The sequence below is a fragment of the Schistocerca gregaria genome, chromosome 9 (genome assembly GCF_023897955.1).
Source record: "Schistocerca gregaria isolate iqSchGreg1 chromosome 9, iqSchGreg1.2, whole genome shotgun sequence".
Taxonomy (NCBI): domain Eukaryota; kingdom Metazoa; phylum Arthropoda; class Insecta; order Orthoptera; family Acrididae; genus Schistocerca; species Schistocerca gregaria.
This window is the reverse complement of record NC_064928.1, coordinates 199,910,289-199,925,403: the sequence shown is the minus strand read 5'-3', so window position 1 is coordinate 199,925,403 and position 15,115 is coordinate 199,910,289. Positions and strand designations below refer to the sequence as shown.

Here is a 15,115-nt window from a genome sequence, read left to right as displayed (position 1 = left end):
AATGTAAAACCATTTTAAGGTTGCACTTGCCTGCTTTAGTATAGAAACTTCATTGGACTCCATGACTTTGAGCTACAGTTGTAGAAATAGGTATTTTTAAAAATTTATAAAAGTTGTACAAGGAAGAAAACTCAAACTTCGATTTATTTTTAACTAATTTTATGGCATTACATTGTATCTTACTCTCTGTCTAGTCGCAACATATGAATTTCACACAGAATCATACTGTCTTTTAGTGTGGAAAAGTCTGAAACTATGTTCTGAATATAGTAAAAAACCACACTGGTAGTGTGTGTCTTTATGAGAAACCTTGTCACTCCCTTTCTTGCTTCTGAAACTGCATGACACCCAAATGTGTTTACTGGACAGTTACAAGTAGTGATGCACCATCATAAATTAGTGAACACACAGCTTCAAACACACCACTGTATTCAGAATCATCTGCATCATTCTCTACATTATCCAGAATATCACAATCATTAATCAAATCTGCAATTTCTGCATCTGATTACCTTGACAAAGTGTGATTACATATGAAGCAGTGATTTAAGAAATACTCAAGATGCAATGATAAGCTTTGGTATAAGTTATTACACAGTAGACAATACTGCCTTGCTATCTACGAATGCATTTTGATACTAAACATCTGTAAAATGTTTAAAACTGATAAAACCTGTTAAAGTAATGTTGCAGTGTTCTGCACTAAATTAAACATAGCGGCCCATAAAATTTGCGGGATTGATGATTTTTGCGTGACCCCAAGCCCGTAAATCTTACAGAATTGGTGCTTAGAGTGTTTTTAATGTCAAAAATGTTTTCTCCAAATCATTTCTGCTACAGAGCAGCAAAATATTATGTCAGATCCCTAGGAAACTTGAAAGAATGGAGCAGATTTAGTGATATGTGGAGTCCAGGTTCATAATGTCTTGTTAGACATAGATTTAACCAGTCATAAATGTTACAACATTTTACGTATTCAGGCAGTAATATTTATTAAATGAACTTTCAAAACTGTAATGCTATTGTACATTTCTGCAAAGAATCAACCTTTGTGTACTCCATATCTGTTTTGTAGCAGTAGTTTATTTACAAGAAAACATGGATAGTTTGCAGAGTATGCAATGCACTTTAAAAAAATCATGACTGCTAGTTGTAGTTTCAACTTGTTACTAGCAGAATCAGTGGTAAGTGTTTAGTCCCGCAATCAACAATATTCTTTTAAAGAAAAAGTTTACTTCATTGAATGCACCTAACACTAGCTGTGGCATTCATTACCAGAAGGAAGTCAGTTACATTGCACGAGATGGGGTAGTGTGTCTATCCTCTTCTTGTTACACATAAATGACCTATCATATCATATCATATCAGTAAGGCAGAAGAAGTTATTTTTGCTTTAGAAGTAAACCTAATAAGTGAGTCTGCCAGAGATGAGCACAAGAGTTTGCGTAGTCAAAGAAATATTTCCTGAAATGTTGACCGATTTTCTCAAAATTGACTGCTGCGTAACATGAAAAAGCAGGGATGAAATACTTACTGTACCATTTTTGTCAAGGATGTAATTTCATTAACAACTGTAGAGAATTGAAGAAAGGCAGTATGAAAAAAGGTGTAACCTTCTGTGTGTGCATACAGATAGGGTAAATTTTTCTAATCTTAGATGCTTAGTTCACCTTCTGTAGTATGTGCAGGACACTGGTTTTGCCAATGAAAAGGTTAGAAAACTGATTACTTTATGTATTTCCATTCTGTATTGCGTAATTACTGAATAACTTTAAACTCGTGTGAAACTGAATGAAATACAAAGGTAAGTCACCCATGTAGATGGTCAGCATATTCAGTAGGAAAACATTTTTGTAAACTTGACAATGTATTTCTCACTGTTGACAAGATATGCAATCGTGATCAATTTGCAAAAACAGCTAACTAGCTAGAATTACAGAATGCATAGCAGTCATCAAATTTATACATTACATTTTTTGTATTTTATGTTTTTGCTTTAATAATGTAACTTTATTTTTCATGATAATTAAAACTTTACGGCCCATCATACAAGCAATAAACTGTACCTCACACACTTTCAACTGCAATTTCTAACATATTCTTTTTCAGTGTTTTAATAAATGTCAATCTTTTGTTTAACTTTCTTTGTTAATCAGGATTGAGCATTTTTCTAAGGGCACCAAACAGCTGAGATTGTAAGCACCCACAGATCATGACTGAAAATGCATCTTTTGTAGGGAAAGTATTCCATGGTTCTTGAGGTTAGTCAACCTAATGGAGTTGAAGTGACATTAGCACGTGGGTAAAACAAATATGAAAGATGGCAGCAATTCTGGAGAGCCCAATAAAAGGCAACAAACAAGGCAGAAAGGTAAAATAAACATTTAAATTGATTGTACTATCTTAAGAGGCCATTCAGTAAGAGCTCCTAGGACAACCAACGTCCACAGTTAAAAAGTAAGTCGTCTTCAATATGTTGCTATGGCAAGTAAAGAATCAAACATGTTCTACAGCCTATGCTGTATCTGCAAAAACATTGTTAACTCCATGTCATCTAGTATGGATTCTAGAATGAAATATTCGCTCTGCAGTGGAGTGTGTGCTGATATGAAACTTCCTGGTGGAGTCCCGAGTTCGAGTCTCGGTCCTGCACACAGTTTCAATGCATATTTTCATAAAATTAACAAAAGGGGAAGCTTTCAGAAGACGAGAAATATAATTAAAATATATATAGTGATGGGCACAAAAAAAGAAACGATGCAAGGTAAAGTGAATTAACAATAACACAATTCCATACACGCAGATCATTTCATAATAATGCAGTTGTACTAAGATTCTCTTTCCATTGCAAGTGAAAAGACAATTACCAATCAATTTCCTTCATTCTTTCCTTTATTTATTGTGTTATAATACAGCAGCCCAAATTCGTCGCCATAGCAGTAAGTGTCAGTTCATTACTGATGACGATGGCAACCTCCTCCTGGTACTGTTGTTCGGTTGTGTGCAGGCCTTCCACTTTTGTGACCACATCTCTGTACATTCCAGCTGTACACTCTGGTGCCTGTCTGGCACATTGTTGTGTGCCCACCACCAGCACTGCCTTCTGCCACTCCAGATCCAATGGATGTGTCTCTCATCATGCTGCCAGGGTACCCTCTTCACGGAAGTGAGAAGTGTGCTGTATCCTATTACTAGTGTGTGTGTGTGTGTGTGTGTGTGTGTGTGTGTGTGTGTGTGTAGTGTTGCCAAATGTGTATTCTTGAATCAACCGACAACTGTATCAGTGCAAGCTGGCCACTAGAGGCTGCCTGCAGGAAGTGTGCATATGACGCGTGACTTACATTCACTGCGTTCTTTTAGTTTGTATGGCTCACATCATTGTTCTGTGTATTGCCTAAGTTCCACCTTCTGTATGATTCTTTTGTCTTGTTATGTCTGGAGTCATGAGAAGCTTATTTCCATTATTGTTCAGAGGTTTATGAATAAAGCCATATGTGTGTTACTTTGATCAGTTTCTTGTAGTACTTGGTTACTACACGTATAATTGCGCTTGTTCCCTACCAAACCAGGAAAATGTATAGATTATGCTTTTGCATAGCTTTCTCAGGTTAACAGTATCAATCTTCTGGGGAATTGCAGCTTGGGTGACTAAACTGTTCACAGGCCTACAGATTTTTACAGTTATACACATATTCCTTCATGTTATTTTTAGTTATTCAGGGTGAACTCAGCAACTCACAAACACAATAACAGAGGTAGAAATTGTCCACATGTAGACTATGTATCTGTCCCTCTCTCTAGGGGTCAGACTGGAATTTTATATTCTGGTTCAAAAGTCCATAACAGGTTGCCACTGAACATCCAGCAGGAAGTTGAATATTCCATAATTATTATCTTTTTTAAGGAATGGAATACATAATTAGCTATTATCTTAACAATTTATCACAATACTTGTGTTCAAGAATGTAAATGATGTGTTACTCTGATATTTTTACTAGACAAATCCTGGTTTTTGTCAGTATGTATAAAGCGGGGCTCTATATACAAAAGGTAGCATTTCATATATGGTACTGAATGTGCAATTCTTACAACATTTGACAGTTTTTATCCTCACACCAAAACTAACCTAAAAAACCATACTTGAAACTTAAAATATTTAAGAGTTAGCAATATTTACCAGTACCTTATACATGTGTGGAAATTAATTGTGCTGGGGCTGTAACTTGTAGATGTACCAGCATTTGTTGTTGATTTAATAATACACTCCTGGAAATTGAAATAAGAACACCGTGAATTCATTGTCCCAGGAAGGGGAAACTTTATTGACACATTCCTGGGGTCAGATACATCACATGATCACACTGACAGAACCACAGGCACATAGACACAGGCAACAGAGCATGCACAATGTCGGCACTAGTACAGTGTATATCCACCTTTCGCAGCAACGCAGGCTGCTATTCTCCCATGGAGACAATCGTAGAGATGCTGGATGTAGTCCTGTGGAACGGCTTGCCATGCCATTTCCACCTGGCGCCTCAGTTGGACCAGCGTTCGTGCTGGACGTGCAGACCGCATGAGACGACGCTTCATCCAGTCCCAAACATGCTCAATGGGGACAGATCTGGAGATCTTGCTGGGCAGGGTAGTTGACTTACACCTTCTAGAGCACGTTGGGTGGCACGGGATACATGCGGACGTGCATTGTCCTGTTGCAACAGAAAGTTCCCTTGCTGGTCTAGGAATGGTAGAACGATGGGTTCGATGACGGTTTGGATGTACCGTGCACTATTCAGTGTCCCCTCGACGATCACTAGAGGTGTACGGCCAGTGTAGGAGATCGCTCCCCACACCATGATGCCGGGTGTTGGCCCTGTGTGCCTCGGTCGTATGCAGTCCTGATTGTGGCACTCACCTGCAAAGCGCCAAACACGCATACGAACATCATTGGCATCAAGGCAGAAGCGACTCTCATCGCTGAAGACGACACGTCTCCATTCGTCCCTCCATTCACGCCTGTCGCGGCACCACTGGAGGCGGGCTGCACGATGTTGGGGCGTGAGTGGAAGACAGCCTAACGGTGTGCGGGATCGTAGCCCAGCTTCATGGAGACGGTTGCGAATGGTCCTCGCCGATACCCCAGGAGCAACAGTGTCCCTAATTTGCTGGGAAGTGGCGGTGCGGTCCCCTATGGCACTGCGTAGGATCCTACGGTCTTGGCGTGCATCCGTGCGTCGCTGTGGTCCGGTCCCAGGTCGACGGGCACGTGCACCTTCCGCCGACCACTGGCGACAACATCGATGTACTGTGGAGACCTCACGCCCTACGTGTTGAGCAATTCGGCGGTACGTCCACCCGGCCTCCCGCATGCCCACTATATGCCCTCACTCAAAGTCCGTCAACTGCACATACGGTTCACGTCCACGCTGTCGTGGCATGCTACCAGTGTTAAAGACTGCGATGGAGCTCCGTATGCCACGGCAAACTGGCTGACACTGACGGCGGCAGTGCACAAATGCTGCACAGCTAGCGCCATTCGACGGCCAACACCGCGGTTCCTGGTGTGTCCGCTGTGCCGTGCGTGTGATCATTGCTTGTACAGCTCTCTCGCAGTGTCCGGAGCAAGTATGGTGAGTCTGACACACCGGTGTCAATGTGTTCTTTTTTCCATTTCCAGGAGTGTATTTAGAAGTTTCTTCTCAAGCAGAACATGCTGGTATAACTCTGAGCAGCTTATAGCATACAAGTAGTTTATTTTATCAAGACCTTCACTTTCCACAGATTAAAATTTGTTTTGCTCGTCAGTCCACAAGTTTTTCATCAGGCAAAACACATGTGTGTTGCTTACTGCAATATTGATATCTTTTTTTATACGTCTGGAGCTGCAGTTTTACAAAATGAATGAAACATTTTTGGTTTGTTGGTAAATCTGAGTTTTAAAGGTTTCTGTGACACATCTTAAAGCTGTGAAACTTTAGTACAATTCATCACCATTTACTTTTATAATATGTTCATTTTTAATATTTCTAAGGCTATCAAAGGTCATTTCATGTTACATGATCACGAAAGTAAATTTCCTAAAACACGAGGTCTTGAAGTAAGTTAGATTACACTTCTGTAATAAACATTAGCAGTAGATTTCCTAAAATTGTCCTGGTCTGATATGCTCAGACTCTTCAAATTTTGATTCACATAAAAAGATCTTTTAATCTAGATTCAAGATTTTTCCTTCAAGAACTATAAAATGAAAAATATCTGTGTGTTGTGATTTCTGATTTTAAAGGTGTAAAATTTTTGATGTACTATAATATATAGAAAAATGTTTGAGTTCCATATAAAAAAGGGGACGTAACAATTCATAATTTTTGTCAACACCTTTTGTGAGAGTCCATATTGAAGGGACGGTCTCTTATTCTCCTTTGAGAGAGAAAGTACTATTGAACAGCTCTCCATGTAAACACTCAAGAGCTGCCAGCAAGGAGAACCACCACAAGGAATTTAAACATTTTGCATGCATTTTTGGCCATATTTTGTATAACATGGCAGTTACATTTAGCTTCCATCACATTACTATGTAAAGATTTAAAAATTTTACAAAACTGAGTGTTGTTTTTCCATAGTTGACTGCTGCATTGTCTGCATCAAAACATGATATACTGTATCACATCACAAAATTGTGAACTGTGTTCTGAAAATAGCATCAGCCGTTGCATTACTATCATCCTTTCTTATTAGCTTTCAAGGAGACATCTGCTGAAACAGAGAAAACTAAGCAGCTTTTATTTTCAACAAATTCTACTTAACGTGGTGACCACACGTTTCATATCGGCATCTCACATTTTGTACACTCTCAATGAAGTTTTGAATTTAACTTCAAGTCTTAGAAAATTATATCAATACTTCCTAGTTTAATACCACAATCAGTAGAAATGTAACTATGGTTATGCATAAACACATTTGTGAAGCATTTCTGACAGTCAGTATGATATTTTGTGGTTTTACTATTATGGAGGTGAATCTGATAATTATTTGTGCCTCGTAGCTGCATATTTAATATGCCTCCTATCATGTAACCAGTGTTAGTCACTGACCCTTCTGAAGAGATGTTTTTAACAATGCCGAAACTTAGGTCAAGGAGTTTTCAATAAACTTTTATTATTGTGACTGATTTGCCAGTTTTTCACATTTTTCTATATGAAGGGTTTTCTCCATAAACTCTTTATCATGTTAATCATATTTGAACATCATCTGCAAAACGTATGCTACCATTCACATGATAAGTGATATTTCCAGGATCAACATCTACGGCAGTGCAAACATCAACAGCAGATATTATGACAGGTGCTGGAGCAGCACCTGGACCCACAAAAAGAAGCACAGGGAACAGGAAACCCACACAAAAGAACAAAAGTTTTTGGTACACAGAGGAGTTTTGGTGGGACCAGAGGCTATCTCACAACAGAAAGCAGTTAACAAAGTGAGCCAACTATCAGAAGAGGGCGTATGTGGCTATCAGAACACATACTGTCACAATGCACTAGAATTAAAGACATTAACTGAGCAAAATACTCTCAAACTTCAAGAAGAAGAAAAAAAAAAAAAAAAAAAAAAATGGTGTTGACAGATGTTAAAATTACCGAACCATCAGTTTAATAAGTCACAGCTGCAAAATACTAACGTGAATTCTTTACAGACGAATGGAAAAACTGGTAGAAGCCAACAACCTCGGGGAAGATCAGTTTGGATTCCGTAGAAATATTGGAACACGTGAGGCAATACTGACTTACAACTTATCTTAGAAGAAAGATTAAGGACAGGCAAACCTACATTTCTAGCATTTGACAATTTTGAGTGGAATTCTAAAGGTCGCAGGGGTAAAATACAATTTGTACAGAAAGAAGATGGCAGTTATAAGAGTCGAGGGACATGAAAGGGAAGCAGTGGTTGGGAGAGGAGTGATCCAGGGTTGTAGTCTCTCCCCGATGTTATTCAATCTGTATATTGAGCAAGCAGTGAAGGAAACAAAAGAAAAATTCGGAGTAGGTATTTAAGTCCATGGAGAAGAAATAAAAACATTGAGGTTCGCCTATGACATTGTAATTCTGTCACACAGAGCAAAGGACTTGGAAGAGCAGTTGAACGGAATGGACAGTGTCTTGAAAGGAGGATTTAAGATGAACATCAACAAAAGCAAAACGAGGATAATGGAATGTAGTCAAATTAGATCGGGTGATGCTGAGGGAATTAGATTAGGAAATGAGATACTTAAAGTAGTAAAGGAGTTTTGCTATTTGGGGAGCAAAATAACTGATGATGGTCAAAGTAGAGAAGATATAAAATGTAGGCTGGCCATGGCAAGGAAAGCGTTTCTGAAGAAGATAAATTTGTTAACATCGAGTATAGATATAAGTGCCAGGAAGTCGTTTCTGAAAGTATTTGTATGGAGTGTAGCCATGTATGGAAGTGAAATATGAACGATAAGTAGTTTGGACAAGAAGAGAATAGAAGCTTTTGAAATGTGGTGCTACAGAAGAGTGCTGAAGATTAGATGGGTTGATCACATAACTAATGAGGAGGTATTGAATAGAATTGGGGAGAAGAGAAGTTTGTGGCACAACTTGACAAGAAGAAGGGACCGGTTGGTAGAACATTTTCTGAGGCATCAAGAAATCACAAATTTAGCATTGGAGGGCAGCGTGGAGGGTAAAATTCGTAGAGGGAGACCAAGAGATGAATACACTAAGCATATTCAGAAGGATGTAGGTTGCAGTAAGTACTGGGAGATGAAGAAGCTTGCACAGGATAGAGTAGCATGGAGAGCTGCATCAAACCAGTCTCAGGACTGAAGACCACAACAACACAACAATTGAGCCCACAACTTCAAGTATCGACACAAATAGCTAACAGAGGAATGCAGATAGAAGCAAATAATTTACTTTTCTACAAATTAACATATTTTGGATCAGAACTAAGCTTTTAGAATTAGAACATTTGTGTAACATCCACTGGTTAATCCAAAATCAAGTAAATATTAAATATATTTGTTCCCCAAGGGTTCGTTGTTGCAGACATAATTTGTAGAAAACAGAGAAAGAATGGTGGGGTTGGAATTTTTGTCAAAGAAGAAGAAAAATTAACCACACTTGATTCACCTACGCATTGCTCAGAACTGGATGAGGAGTTTGGTTGCACGTAACTAGAGAATGGAAATATAGTTGCAGTTAGTCTGTATAGGTATCCAGATGGAGATGTAAATCTGTTTATTGAAAAATTTAAGGTAATAGTTTTAAAAAACTTGAAGAATAAATCTAGAATTGCTATACGTGGGGATTTTAACACAGAAATGGCAAACACAAAGGGGCAAGTCACAAGGACATTTCTGAATGTGCTTAGATCATTGGACCTATATTGTACAAATAACTGTGCTACATACAAGAATGGCTGCATAGACAATATTTTATTGAGTTTCAGTAGGTCAGACTTTACGGTCTTGCAGAAGGAGGTCTGATTGATCATGAGCCTTTACGTCTCACAATTCATAAGAGGCAACCAATTAAAATTGAAGAACGTAAAGTAGTACTGGTAACCGGATGAAAGGAAGAATACACCAGAATGTTTATTGAGAGACCAGGTAGTTCAAAAAGGGACTCTGTATATGATTGCCAATCGAGAAAAAGAGGAGATGGAATGGCCTTTGATAATTTTTTAAAGAAACATGCAGATTTATGGTACTCTTGCCCCCCAGAAAAAAAATTAGATCTCCAAGTGGACAAAAAAATAAAAGGCTGAACTGGTTTTCTGACGAACTTGCAGAAATCAGAGAAAACATGTTCATATTGTACAAGATGTATAAGCATGCCTGTACCCAAAGGACAGAACAGACAGATAATATTTTACAGGTTCTGTCTTAAATGGAAAAAAAACTGCAAAGATAAGCTCCTCATAGCAAAATACTAGCACTGGGAAACTATATAGAAAGAGGTCCTAATACCTGCAAGGTAGCATAACAAATAATACAACAAGGGGACACATCAAAATGCACACAAGCAGTTCCACTAGATACTTAGGAATTTAATCACTACCTTTTAAACTTGGTTAAAGAAATATGAGACAATATCAAAGCAACAAGTTCATGAACAATGGATCTGAGTTTCTAGGTGACACATATTTCAATGGAGTACTATCACATCTGCTATGGCAATACACACTGTCTTTACACTATAATCTTTTATTTTTAATAAATGTGTAGAATTTGGAGTATTTATAGGGTAACTCTAGGTGTCGAAAGTTATCCCAGTTTTAGGAGTCAAACAACTTCCCCAAAGCTACAGAGCTGGCTCAATTGTGCCAATATTTTCAAAGATATTTGAGGCACTGCAACTCACACAAATAAGCAGCTACTTTGAAAAACACAATCTCCTATGTAACAATCAGTTTGGTTTTTGCAAGGGGAGAAACAAATCAGTAGCCGTTTTGTAAATGGTGGATCAAACTTTAACAGCTCTTTGAGACAGCTATAATGTGACCTAATCGAAGCATTTGACTGCATTTATGTTGTTATACTAATAAGGTAATGCACCATGGTCTAGGGGTAGCATCTGATTAGTCATCAAAACGTCCTCAATCCCAGGTTCAAATCCCGCCACTGCTTAAATTTTGGTTAATAATCAGCATTGGCTGATCTCGGCACAGTAAGTCACCCTTCATCTGCCAACAGCCATGTCAAAAAGGGTGGAGGAGCAGACAGAGGTTCAGGGCACTCTCTTGTCATAGGGGTAGGAAACTACCCCAAAAGGCAGAAGAATCAACAGTGATCAACAGCATGAGGATGCAGAAGGCAATTGAAATCACTGCATTAAAGACACGTAACTTGTATCCACAGGACATGTGGCCTGTAATTGAAAAGTGTCATGATGATCTCACCCTTGATGAAAGATTCCGAAATAGTCCTCCATTCGGATCTCCAAGAGGGGACTGCCAAGGGGGAGGTTACCATGACAAAAAGATTTAATACTCAACAAAAGGATAATGTTCTATGAATCGGGGAATGGAATGGCAGAAGCTTGTATGCAGTGGGGAAACTAGAAAACCTGAAAAGGGAAATGCAAAGGCTCAATCTAGATATAGTAGGGGTCAGTGAAATGAAATGGAAAGCACACAAGGATTTCTGGTCAGATGAGTATAGGGTAATGTCAACAGCAGCAGAAAATGGTGTAAGGGAAGTAAGATTCATTATGAATAGGAAGGTGTGGTAGAGGGAGTATTACTGTGAACATCTCAGTGATAGGGTTGTTGTTCTCAGAATCAGCAGCAAACCAACACTGACAATGACAGTTCAGGTATATGTGGCAATGTCGCAAGCTGAAGATGAAGAGAGAGTGAAAGGGTAATATAGTACATAAAGGGAGATGAAAATCTAATAGTAATGGGAGAATACAGTTGTTGGGGAAGGAGTCGCAGAAAGGGTTACAGGAGAATATGGGCTTGGTATAAGGAATGAGAGAGGAGAAAGACCAACTGAGTTCTGTAAAATTTCAGCTAGTAATAGCCAATACTCTGTTTGTGAATCATAAGAGGAGGAGATATACTTGGAAAATGCCAGGTGATATGGGAAGATTTCAGTTACAGTACGTCACAGTCAGACAAAGATTCCAAAATCAGATACTGGATTGTAAGGAGTACCCAGGAGCAGATATAGACTCAGATCACATTATAGTGATGAAGAGTAGCCTGAACTTTAAGACATTAGGAAGAATCAATACACAAAGAAGTGGGATAGAGAAGTACTAAGGAATGACGAGATGTGATTGAAGTTCTCTAATGCTGTAAAAACAGCAATAAGGAATAGCTCAGTAGGCAGTACAAATGAAGAGGAATGGACATCTCTAAAAAGGGCCATCACAGACGTTGGGAAGGAAAACATAGGTACAAAGAAGGTAAATGTGAAGAAACCATGGGTAACAGAAGAAATACTTCATTTGATCAATGGAAGGAGAAAGTACAAAAATGTTCTGGGAAACTCAGGAATACAGAAATACAAGCCACTGAGGAATGAAATAAACAGGAAATGCCAGGAAGCTAAGACGAAATGGCTGCATGAAAAATGTGAGGAAGTCGAAAAAGAAATGATTGTCACAAGGACAGACTCAGCATACACAAAAGTCAAAACCGTATTTGGTGATATTAAAAGCATGTGTGCTAACATTAAGAGAGCAATGGGAATTCCACTGCTAAATGCAAGAAGAGGGCGGAAGATTTGTGTGATGTGATAGAAAACAGGAGTCGATTTAGAAAAAGAGAGGGAACCCAGTATCAGAACCAGAATTTAAATGACCTTTGGAAGACTTGAGATCAAGGCAGAAGGGATAGACAACATTCCATTAGAATTTCTAAAATCATTGGGGGAAGTGGCTACAAAATTATTATTCACGTTGGTGTGTACGAGGTAATATACAGTATGTACAAGAGCCAAGAGGGAATAATAAGAGTGGACGACCAAAAACGAAGTGCTCAGATTAAAAAAGGTATACGACATATACGTAGTCTTTCCCCATTACTGTTCAATCCCTACATTGAAGAAGCAACGGTGGAAATTGGAAGGAAAATCAGCATTGGCCGTATTTTGTTGCTTTATTGTCAGCAAAATCGATTTTCGGTCGCTTAGTGACCACCCTCAGTCTTGTAATATACAATTAAAATTGGTAGGCTCAAAAAAAATGGTTCAAATGGCTCTGAGCACTATGGGACTCAACTGCTGTGGTCATCAGTCCCCTAGAACTAAGAACTAATTAAACCTAACTAACCTAAGGACATCACACACATCCATGCCCGAGGCAGGATTCGAACCTGCGACCGCAGCAGTCTCACGGTTCCCGACTGCGCGCCTAGAACCGCGAGACCACCGCGGCCGGCAAAATTGGTAGGCACTGGTATCAAGCTGTAACCACAAGCTTAGAGCGACCACATACTTTACGAGTTTATGTGATCGCTCTAAGTTTGTGGTTATATCTTGATACCAGTGCCTACCAATTTTAATTGTACATTACAGCACCGAGGATGGTCATTAAGTGACCGAAAATCGATTTTGCTGACAATAAAACAACAAAATACGGCCAATACTGATTTTCCTTCCAATTCTATCCACTATTTGGCCGTGGTGCGCAGAACACGCCATGGGGTCGCCAATGAATGATGGAAATATAAGAAAGGTTCAGGAGTCGAATTAAAAGTCAAGGTGAAAGGATATCAATGATACAATTTGCTGATGACATTGCTATCCTGAGTGAAAGCGAAGAACAATAACATGATCTGCTGAACACAATGAACAATCTAATGAGTACAGAATATGGATTCAGAGTAAATCGAAGAAAGAGGGAAGTAATAAGAAGTAGCAGAAACGAGAACAGCGAGAAACTTAACATAAGGACCGAAGGTCACGAAGTAGATGAAGTCAGGGAATTTTAGTACCTAGACAGCAAAATAACCAATGACGGACGGAGGAAGGAGGACATCAAAAGCAGACTCGCTATGGCAAAAAAGGCATTTCTGGCCAAGAGAAATCTACTAATATCAAATACCGGCCTTAATTTGAGGAACAAATTTCTGAAAACGTATGTCTGGAGTACAGCACTGCACGATAGTGAAACGTGGACTGGGGAAACCGGAACAGAAGAGAACAGAAGCATTTGAGATGTGGTGGTACAGACGAATGTTGAAAATTGGGTGCACTGATAAGGTAAGGGATGAGGTGGTTCTGCACAGGATCGGAGAGGAAAGGAATATGTGGAAAACACTGATAAGGAGAAGGGACAGAATGATAGGACATCTGTTGAGACATGAGGGAATGACTTCCATGGTACTAGAGGGATCTGTAAAAGGCAAAAACTGTAGAGGAAGACAGAGATTGGAATACAACCAGCAAATAATTGAGGACGTGGGATGAAATGAAGAGGTTGGTACAGGGCAGGAATTTGTGTCAGATTGCACCACCCCAGTCAGAAGACTATTGGGAACAAAAGGAAGCTGGAGTTTTATCGGGTACATGGAAGCATGTTAGCTGTGATGCATTCTTACTTAGGCAACAGAAAACAGTTTGTATCAGCCACAAACAAATTTCTCCTTTATGGAAATCAACACGGGTGTTCCACAAAGTTCCATTCTCAGGCCCTTATTCTACAATGTACCAGCCAATGATTTGCCCAAATGACATAGCTCAGTCTGCCGTATATTATGCAGGTGATGTAGTGCTACTTACCACACATTGGAGCATCTCAGATCTGAATAAGATAACAAAAGAAGCTCTTGATACAGCCCTGGACTGGTTTGCAACTAATAAACTCTGGTGTAATCATGTAAAACCCAACAGCTCCTATTGGGAATGTCCAATGAAATAGAAAATAAGTCAACAAAACTTTTAGCTATTTACATTGACTCCAAATTCCACTGAGAGGTACATATCAATTGCGTATGTAAAAAAATATTTCAGATGTTATATCTCATTTTGAAGCTAAGGGATTTAGTGAGCTTGGATTAACCCACGGTGACATATAGTTTCGGCTATTCCAGCCATATATGTCATATGATCAGATTACATGGGGGCATTCTCCTCACGTCAAAAATATTTTAAAAACACAAAAAAATTCCTACGTAAAATGTTGAAAACATGACTTGTGGAGCACTTCGTCCTCTTTTTTCTATGTTCAGAATACAATCATAAATTTATTCTGATGAGTGTGTTCTCTATGTTAAAAGTAATATTTTAGCATTCTATGCTATATATCAGTTTCTGTGAATCTGTTTATGTGTTTTAATAATAAAAGCAACATAATTTCTTAAAACAGTAGATTTAAAACTTTAAAGGCAAGAACACAGTTCTACAAAGAATATCCGCCCACTCTATTTTTCGGTTGCGTCACATTAAGAGTATCTGTTAAAATGTAAACCACTTGACATTATCTTCAGTTTTTAGAAAAAATGCGTGTACCTCTGCAGCGAGTTGGTCTGCGGTTGTTTTTTCTTTCGAGCATTTTCTTTACAGGTACATTACGAAATATTGCGAAATAGGGTAGAAAATTGATCCTACAAAACAGAATTAAACTCTCTAAGCTTTCGGATT

At 38.8% G+C, this 15,115-nt stretch overlaps 1 protein-coding gene across 1 annotated transcript in view; it reads right to left on the bottom strand.

Annotated features, from left to right (window-relative positions):
* LOC126292035 (amyloid-beta-like protein) overlaps window positions 1–15,115 on the bottom strand; it is a 1,795,419-nt gene that overhangs the window by 658,956 nt on the left and 1,121,348 nt on the right. The window lies entirely within an intron of this gene.